The sequence below is a fragment of the Carassius auratus genome, unplaced genomic scaffold (assembly GCF_003368295.1).
Source record: "Carassius auratus strain Wakin unplaced genomic scaffold, ASM336829v1 scaf_tig00216741, whole genome shotgun sequence".
NCBI lineage: Eukaryota > Metazoa > Chordata > Actinopteri > Cypriniformes > Cyprinidae > Carassius > Carassius auratus.
The window spans coordinates 42,715-53,156 of record NW_020528717.1 but is presented as its reverse complement, the minus strand read 5'-3'; the positions used below and the strand labels follow the sequence as shown (position 1 = coordinate 53,156).

Genomic DNA, 10,442 nt, shown 5'->3' with positions numbered 1-10,442 from the left:
TGCTGTGGAGCTATAAGATCAACTCCTCTAGATGCTGTCAGGGTTGAAATGGGGGAATGCCATTAGACCTGAGAAGAGAAAAGCTTGCAATGATGTATTGGGCTAACTTAAGAGGTGGTAAGAAGAATCATTGTACACGCGTAATATTAAATGACTGTTGGGAATACAAAAAGAATGGAGGAAATAGCTTTTGCTGGAAATATCGACAGTGGGTCAAGGATTATGGTATAGAGGATGAAGAAATTTGTCCTAACTTGCCATTAAGTGGTGTGGCAGTGTGGAATATTACTGAACCTGTTGTTGAAATGAGATTATTGGAGGCTCGGGAAAAAGCAGAAGAAATATACAGTAATAGTTATAGAGTTAATGTTTTTATGAGAGAAAACTTTAATTATTTTGTGCAGATTTACACAGACGGATCTAAGGATCCAATTGAGCAAAAAGTGGGCATAGGCGTGTATATTCCAAATTTTAAGACAGAAATAAGCTTGAGGCTTAGTAACAAACTGTCTGTGTACTCTACTGAGCTAACTGCAATTATAGTAGGACTACAATGGGTTGAACAGGTTAGGCCAAACAGAATATTAATTTGCTCAGATTCTTCATCAGCTCTTAAAAGTATAAAGTCTACAAAAAGTGATAGAGAAGATTTGTTAGTGGAAATTTATACTTTATTGTACAGATTGAAAATGGAAGGTATAACTGTATATTTTTGTTGGGTGCCAGCACATATCGGGATAATAGGGAATGAAATAGCTGATAAATTAGCAAAAGAGGCATTAAAGAAAAACATGGTGGAAGTTAAAGTCCCTTTGGGTAGAAGTGAAATAAAATCTGAAATTAATAGGAAATTAATACAAGAATGGCAACAAAGATGGGAAAATAGCAGAACAGGTACAGTAGGTGGTTTTATAGTATTGAGAAATCAGTAGGGAAAAAAGTACAGTTTTTTGGAAGATATAGAAAAGAAGAAGTAATGATATCTAGGTTAAGAATGGGACATACAGGATTAAATTCAACATTAACATTAAATGGGAAGCATGACAGTGGGATGTGTAACGAATGTAATATTTTAGAAACAGTTGAGCATGTGCTTTTTAATTGTGGTAAATACGATGGTCAGCGTGACAGTCTTTTTAATAGTATTAAAAATAGGCCAGTGAGCATTGTGGATCTTCTGGGGAAGGGTTTAAGTGACAATCAGATATATAGGGCTGTTTTAACCTTTTTGGAGGTTACAGGTCTATGCTACAGGATATAGAAATACAGGGTCTGAGGGTGAGATGTATGGTGCCTCTGCCTGCCTTAAAGGCTGAGGAGCCCAGTGTGGAAGTTGGAGGAGCTGAACACGCAGCGTCAGCTGAAGCCTGGGCTCTGATCCTTTGGGGTGGGTGGGGTATCCACCTCCCTTCAATTTTTTTAAAACAATACAGAGTCATCACCCAGGTGGATAAAATATTCAGTAAGTGGCGGTAATGCTCCTATGGAGTGAACGGCCAAACAACTAAAAGAAGAAGAAGAAGAAGAAGAAGAAGGATTTGCTGATGAACCTTGCACGTGGTACACAAACGAACATGGAACAATACATTTATTAATTCGTGTTAATCTTAGTTAATAAAAAATAAAATCGTTCAGTGTTTGTTCATGTTTTTGTTGCTGTTACGTGAGGTGTTTGACTAGGGGCGAGACGTGGGCTGAAAACGGCGGCGTTTTCAAATATATCCACTCTGGGACCCGGTTTCAAAACATCGGTTTCACTCTTCCAAAACACCAGATCCGTGTGGACGAAAATGCCTATCCGCTAAAAAAATTGTGCGCCGAGGAAAAAACACAAATCACAAAAAAAAAAAAACACAAATCCGAGGGTGTAACTTTTTATTTTTATTCTTATAATTATTATATTATTATACAGGTTATGCATAAGAAGCTTTTATCCAAAACAACTTACAAAAGAGGAAAAAAATACTCCAGAGTCAGTCACAATGCCAGGTTTATTGTACAATAATAATCAAGTTCTAAGATTATCACAAATTAAACAAGATTTTGCTGCACATCTTTCTTATTAAATCGTTGTATTCCACCTCGTACTAGACTTGATAGAGAATCACTTAAGACACTTTGCTGTAAACCTCTTCCACATAATAATATTCATTGAAACTGTATGTTAACACGTAGGAGCTTGCTGCATGAATCCGTGAGTACGGTTTTCAAATCCGAGGAAACAGACTGCAAAAGCGTGCGCACGGATAATGAATTCATGGGTACGGATTCAAAAACCGAGGGTACGGTTTACCAAATCTGAGCGCACAGATTGGAAATCCGTGGTCATGATTTGTTAAACCGAGGGAACAGTTTATGAATTCGTGAGTATGGTTTATAAACTGAGGGGACGGATTGCAAAACCGTCGCCACGGATTGATTTTTTTTCTCCTACAGGTGACGTGCGGGGCTCTGTACATTCCGACCCTCATTTCCGGTTCTGTGCTTGTGTCTTTACCATAGGTCTCTGACAATTATAACTCCGCCCCTCACTTCCGGTCCTGGTGGCGGGGTCCTCACGGCGGGGTCCTGGTGGTGCTGCGGCTCTGCAGCTGGATAAGAGGAGGAGCGTATTGGGGATGAAGAGGACATAGTACCACCCTCTAAGAAAAAGGTAGCCTAAATGATGACATCCAGTGTGTGGTGTATTACATACATACATTACATGAAATACAAGATGTGGAAGTTTCATGTTTTAAAGGACAAATGCATTTCAACCTCTGGCGCAGTAACAACATCACTCTTCCTCTCAATGAGTTTGAATGAGAGGGGGGAGTTCACAGGAGTGATGATGTTACTGCGCCAGAGGTCGAAGTGCTGCAAACTAAGTGCTCTTCCGCCATACAATATAGTTCTCATTTTTTATCCGCTTAAAAAAATCCCCACGTTTTATTCTGTGCCCCTATACTTACTGGTGTAACTACTCATGTAACAATCTTTAAATAGGGAAAACATGGAAGTGTTTGGTGACTTCTAAATTCATCCCTGTGTGGATCCTAAGGAATGAATGGGCTAGACTAAATGCTAACACATTCACGATGCACTGCACGCACTGAAAATAGACAGGGATTTATAATTTCTTCTAAATTGAGGTAAGAACATAGTAAAAATTGAAAAAACGGTGTAGCTTTCTTTTAAGTAGGGAATAACCACCAGGAGGCCGGACAACAGTTACATATCACCAAGTGGAGGGATTTCTGCCCTAGACTTCTTGTCACCTTCCTCTTACACCTCTCGTAACATCCTCCCAGCCAATCAGAATCAACCTTTTACAAAAGAAGTTATATAACAATTAGCTGTTGTTCCTCTCTCTGTCTCTTTCTCGTAGACAGCTGCTGAATTTAGAAAACACCTGGACGAACAGATGTGGGAGAGAAGGAAACTCAACCAAAGTTGAGAAATGAAGTCCATTCTCTTAAAAATGAAAATGCACGTCTGAATGACATTATCATCAATCGTAAGTATTCCTAATATTTATTAGCAGGGTTATTTCTGGAGATGGATACATGTGTTTGGCAAAATAAATGCTATGTTGTTAGCTGGTGTGGTAGTGTGGGTGCACATCTAGCCATTGATAAGATTCAAATTAGAATTATATTTATTTGTTTCTTTCTGGAGGAATTCGTAGAGGGTTAACAAAAGCCATGGCCTAGAGAACATACAGTTCATGAGAATAAATGATGCTTCTCTGCCTTCAGTGGCTCAAGAAGGCAATTGGATCCAGAAAAAAAACCCTGTGGAATTTGAATTTGGGAGAAATTGGAGAAAGAAAATTGCGTTCACAACCAGGTTTCCTCTGCAGAGCCGTATCAATGGGCTTTGGAGGGTTGTAGCTTGCATTCACAGCTGCAGGAAATGTCTTTCGAAGAGTAAGGGCACGGAGTTGCTGGGTGCTGTTTTGATCCTGTGATTGTAATTATTGTTTTTCTTTATATAACCTGTTTCTAGAAATCCCTCAAATGAAAAGTGACCTCGCCATTATTGCTCAAAAGGTAAGTTCCTCTGATTTTCATTGCTTTTTATAAAATTGTTTTTCAAGCAGAGCTGTAGAGACTTGTGATGTTGGGCTGATTGATAGTGTTAATTATTTGATGTATTTGCACTTTAATTTATTGAAGAGAATAACTATTTGTCCTCTATGAACAAGACTGGAAGGACTCCTGTGGAGGATCTTGATTCCTCCTCGACTTTTGGAGAAGTGCAACCGGTGAGTAACCCCCTTACATTTTGATTTATTTATTTAGTTTACTTGTTACTCAAACAGATCTATATGGATTTTTATGATGTTTGGCTGATTACTTTTGCATGTAACTTTAATTTATTGACATGTTTAATGTTTTCCAAGCTCCCCCTGTAAATAAGAATCTATAGTGGCTTGCTGGGACGAATAAAAATAGTTGAAGAGTTTTACTATGTTTCTTTCTTCTCTAAGACTCCAGAGAGGAGACTGAGCTCTTTAAAGAGAGTCCCATGGTGACACAGTGCTTTCGAGAGACACCTCAGGTGTGTGTAACCCTTTTATGCCTCAGATTTTTCTGTACTTATTTTACTTAAGGCTCCAACTGAGCTATAGGGATTTTTATGTTCGGATAGTAGTGGTAATATGTAATTTACTTGCCCCATAAGCATAAAATTGTTAGAGTTTAACAGTGTTTTTCTTCTCTAACAAGACTGCAGCTGAGGCCTCAGTGAAAACACAGGTGAACATATGTAGTAAGGATGGGTATAAATCGTGTGCTTTGTAGAAGCCAATTAGTGTTATAAGTGACAATCATCCTTTCCTCCTGCCTCCCTTCAAGAAAACATGATGTGTATATAAAAAACTCTTGCTTTCTCCACCTTCAGTTTACCCCCCTTTCATACCCAGACAGCAACATAGTGTTGGCCCAGATCCGGCCCACATCTGATGTGGGCCAGACCTGGGCCGAAACTGCTTGCTGTCTGGGTAATAATTTTGAAATATTACTTTAAGGTGGGAACCTTAACCAGAGGGGATGGGGAGCAGCTGGTTGCCCTTGACAAAATTAAAAAGGCAGCCATTATTGGTGAGTAAATGCATAATGCGTTGAGAAGGGAAAACACATCTTTTAAGAATTTATAAGTTCACCTCTTTAACCGTAGCCTACTTGTATCAATGTTTATTAGGCATCAGTGGAGACTGCAAAAGGTAGGGCACCCATTATTGTTACTGTATCTGCTTAGGACCTATAATACTAATTCATCACTTGCTCACTTCTTGATCCTACCTTTCCTCTTCTAAAGACACATTTCTGGTGTATTGCACTGTAAGGTGTGAAGTCCTCTATTTTGTAGAACATATAGGGGTGGTTTCCCGGACAGGGTTATCTTAAACCAGGACTAGGCCTTAGTTTAATTAGGAAATATACATAGTTTTAACAAGCATGCCTTTCTAAAAACATTACTTGTGTACATTTTGAGGCAAAACAAAGGGGACTGATGTATTTTAAGATATGTCAGTGCAAGATTTTTCAGTTTGGACAGCTCTTACATTTATTTTAGTCTAGGACTAGTCGAATCCCTGTATGGGAAATCACCCTTACGTGTTGCAAATACCTCATAGCTCTAGTTGTTGTCATCTGAAGTGTTAATAAATAATCATATTCACCCCTCATTCACCCTTAATCCACTCTGTCCTGTGTTTGTGCCTTATTTTGTCTATACCGGTAATTGATTTGCTTGATTTAATGCATATCTTATTGCTCTTCGGGTAAACCTTGCATGGCAGCTCGCCGGTGGAGTGTGTGTGTGAATGGGTCAATGGGAGGCCATTGTAAAGTATTTTAGGTACTGTTGGGTGCAGAAAAATGCTATAAAAGTGCAGCCCATTGACAAGTAGATATGTTTACATGTGCAAAGTTTCTTACATCAGATTAAATATTTGAGGGATTAATCTGAATCAGTTTACATGGAAACAAATAGTCAAATCATGACGTGCATAAACATGCACCAAGCTTTATTCAGAATAATAGCATTTTGACATCCGCAGAGCGGTAATTTCCCTACAACAACTGCAGAAGTTGTACTTCACTTGTGTTTAAAACAAACCAAAAAACGCAGGAGTGGCTAAATTTTTCCTATCCATGAATTTTCTCTGCTTTGGATGTACATGATTGACCGTGTGACTGTTAACAATGCAGTCCCCGTGACGGACATGTGCATATGAAAGAACGATGCTGCTAAAAATAAAAAGGGGGGAGGGGGTGATGTTTCCAATCAGAATCTTTCAGATTTAACAGAATACAATCAGAATCATCCAACTGACGTGTTTACATGACACACTTTTTATTATGATCAGCCCTTTATCCAAAATGTGTGTCCAATCGCAGATGTACTGTAAGCACTTTGGGTTCCTGATGAAGCATTATAGTATAATAATAATAATGTCTTCTTATTTTTGTCTTCTCTAGATACTACATTGAAGAAGTGGCCGGCAGCCAGCCGAGGGCAGATAGACATCTATTCATTCGAAGCTCACGGAGCTGAGAAGAGCAACAAGATCATTTGTTTTTTTTTGTTCAGTTTTTTGTCTTATTTTTGTTCTTGTACTATCTGATTGTTCTTGTAAATACATAATGTACATTTCTATATTTTTTACTTATATTTATGTTGCCTAGCAGGTTTTTTGTCTTATTTTTGTTCTTGTACTATATTTTTTGTTTTGTACTGTTTGATTGAGCTTGAGTAAATAAATAATGTACATTTGTACATTTTGGACTTTTATTTATGTTGCCTAGCAGTTTTGGATTTTAATTTTACTATTATAGGTGAACATATAGGTGCATATATACGTGCATATATGTACCTATATAGGTATGTGTATGCACATATATATGTGTACATATGTGTAAATATATGTGTGTATATATGTACATATAATATAGGAAAACGGCCAATTGTATATATGTCACATATATTAAAAACCTATATCAAAACCTATATTGAAACATATGTTTATATAGGTTTTTTCCATGTGGGAATAGTTTCATGCTGTTTGTGGACTGTTTTTTATTATTATTATTTTACAGTGATGGACCTGATGGGCTGACAGCTGCCGACATAGTGTCAAATCTGTCACATAATCTTAACAAAACATCCTGTAGCAGATTTAACATTAACCAGGCGAATGTCTGGGATGGTGCCTGAAGAGGTTTCAGGAGATCCTGGTTTGACCCCACCTGCAGCTTAATGGTGAAATTCACAGATGATGCTGGGCTGATGGAAGAGGCTTTAGACAGTGGGGGGCTACTCCAGAATTTCGGACTCTGTTGATGGACACCATCAAAACGAGAGGATTTGAAGGCAAAGACAATGCCAAATACCTCTCATTTGATAGTAAAGGTAATCCTTTTTGTGAAGTTTTTATGATGTTGTAAATCAGTGTGTCCTAACATTGCTATATTGGCATTTTTAGCTGCAGAAGACGACGGATATTTCCACATTGGAAGAATGATTGCAGTGTCCATTGTCCATGGCGGTCCAGGGCCTTGTTGTCTTTCCCCAAACTTCTTCCTTTACTTAATTGATAAAAGTAAAGACAATTGAGGCCCCCATTGAGGACAAACCTGATGATGAGGTCAAGAAGGCCCTTCTTGAGGTTTTGTTAGGGTGGGATTACAAACATTTTCAAGAAATTACTTTCATCAACTGACAAAAACTATATCTTAATTGCTGTATAAATGCTATGTTTGACATTAATGTAATTACGGTATGCTCTCATATGAGCAGTAAGTATTAATTCAAACACCTAGTCTTTGAATGAAATATTTTTAATAAATATTATTAATGTTCATTTTAACCTGTTATCATTATTAATATCCAGTATCATAAGGGTTAAAACATGTGTTTGTGTCTAATTTAATCTCTCAAAATCTATTCAATTAATTCAACATCAGTATCAGATGTTTTGGTGGCCATTACAAACCAAGGTCAATGACATATATTAATTTGTGCTTGAAATCAAATATTCTTATCAGATCATTTAAATAAAAAAAATGATAATAATTCACCTGTGCAGGAACAGGAAGGTAGACCATAAATGATGAATATGCAACATATATCTAAATATGTACAATACAGAAGTGAATCACAGTATTTCCTTCTTTTGAATCTGACATTAGTGTTCAGTGTTGCTCTTTTTGCATCTATCCTATCTGTAATCACATATATCACATTTCCTTTACATCTGTGTCATAAACCATTTTTGAAACAAGTTACGAATAGCCCAAGCCTTACTTATTTGTATAAATCTAATGTGGCCTGTTAACTGGTCATAATAATAATAGTAATAATAATAATAATAATGAAAACATTTAATTGCTTCTTCATTTCCCGCTAGGTAAAGACTGCTCCATCACTGAGTGACTTCCAGGAGCTCACAGAAAAATACTCCAGCGTGCTTCAGACAGCAGACTGCTATCGATTCATGAGGACTCTGGAGGATAAGAACAAAGTAGTAGATGATTACATTCAGTGGTATTTCATCTACAGAAACCATGTTCCCTCCAGACGTATAATATTCTACTTGCTCCGTGGACATGTAAAACATTTTTTAATACAGTGTTAAATAGTTATTTTACATTTTAACATGAGCACTTCATATACCTTTTTATTATACTAATAAAGGCTAAATATGTCAGTTTATTTCTTTTTAAAATTGAAATCTATATCTTATAGTAGTTGTTCACATGATCTCCTTATAGTAACTTTTTGACATGGAAGCTTTTGTAGGTTCAAAGAGGGATTGGCAACCCTTGATTTGATCAAAGCCTTGGAACAGCATCCTTCACTCTTCTTCCCATTCATGTGCTCCACTGAGACCAAGCTGACAGCTGATGCTGTGGAGAACATCTTCCAGGTGCAGCTTAGTCAGCCTGGTAGCACCAACCGTCAGGAGGAGGTCCGAGTACTGAGCTACTGGCAAGATTATCTGCTCTACCTGGAAGCTGTTATCTATGGTTAAAATTAGAATAAAAGTGACAAATTGACACTGCAACAAATAATGAGATATAAAGTAACATAAATGTTTGTCAGTTCAGGGAACCTTAAATGAGTGTTATACACAAAGAGTTAGATCCACATTTGCATAATGTGCGGTCCATAAAAATTTAAGCAGGGTTCAATTATGTTACATGTGGTTTAGAAGAAATGACAAACCACCTCCATACAACAAATCACCACTGCGCTCTGATCACATATGCAGTGAGCAAATAAAGTTGTTCTTTGAACTGATGATTTTAAAATCTGGACATATTTTTAAGTGTTAGGTAATTCTCAACAGCAGTTATCCAGTGACTGGTGGAGAGAGCCCACTCTGTCTCTGCAAGTCCCAAAAATGAACTTGGAGATTAGTTTCACCACAAAGACTGCGCTGTGATGGCAGAATGTCCTCAAACTCTTGTATCACTTCCTGTGACACTGGGAATCCACAGTCCCTTGCATCAAACTGTAATAAAATGTATAATAAAAACGGCAAATGCTAAGAATATAACCCAACACGCAATTTTGTTTTATATTTTTTTAATTGAAGACATAAGCCAAAGGTTGACCCTCAATGTCCAATATGGTCATTACATTTGCTTCTACTACAAAGACACTTTGCAAATCAATTAAATACCCATTTTTTCTTCATGCATTGTAAATGTATTTTATCTAAGAATATCTGATTTCTTTTTTATACAATGATCTAGTTCTGATTTAAAATAATCCAATTATCATCAAGTGAGGGACATTCCACTATACACTTCTGTGTCAGATATACTGTATGCAATCAATCACATTTTCTTTGAACATTAATGATTAAACTTAAGGGAAAATGAAATCAGATTTTTTTCTGAACATAAACCATATATTGCATGGATTAAATATGAACCTGTGAGGCAGGTGATACATGGCTTCTGGTTTACCAGAATGACAAGAAGACTGAGGAACAGGACGGATGGTGTGGTTATTCCAGAGTTCCCTTTATTCATCAAGGTCTTTCTGCACGAGGCTCAAAAAGACAAACCGTAGAAGGCACGTATGCTCATGGCTGCCATTGAAAAGGTGTCTCTCTCTCAGGTCACTGAAGAGATCAATCCAAAACTGAGTCCTAATGATGGAATGAAAGTAGACACAATGTTTTACTTAAGTGCTGAATTTGGATTTGAATTTGAACAGTTATTTGGAATTGATTTTTTTAAATGTTTCAAACAAAAGGTATTATTTAAACTGCATTCCTATAAAAAAAAAAATTTATAATGTACAAAAAAAACTTTAAAGCATCATGAAAAAAAGATTTGCATTACATTTTAGTATAGTGTTATATAATACATGTTGTTGACTGCTGAAACCCTCTGTCATGTGTCAACACACACAAAAACTAAGTGATTAAATAGTTAATTTAA

General features: G+C 36.9%; 1 long non-coding RNA gene across 2 annotated transcripts; it reads left to right on the top strand.

Annotated features, from left to right (window-relative positions):
• The first annotated feature begins 2,598 nt into the window (after positions 1-2,598).
• Positions 2,599-7,339, top strand: LOC113098931 (uncharacterized). 2 transcript variants are annotated; one of them, XR_003289232.1, is made up of 5 exons: positions 2,599-2,653; positions 3,368-3,496; positions 3,988-4,031; positions 4,187-4,246; positions 7,086-7,339. It is a non-coding gene; the product is annotated as an uncharacterized LOC113098931 (long non-coding RNA). The 2 variants fall into 2 exon arrangements; XR_003289231.1 differs by lacking the exon at positions 7,086-7,339 and having other exon boundaries at positions 4,187-4,479.
• The last annotated feature ends 3,103 nt before the right edge of the window (positions 7,340-10,442 follow it).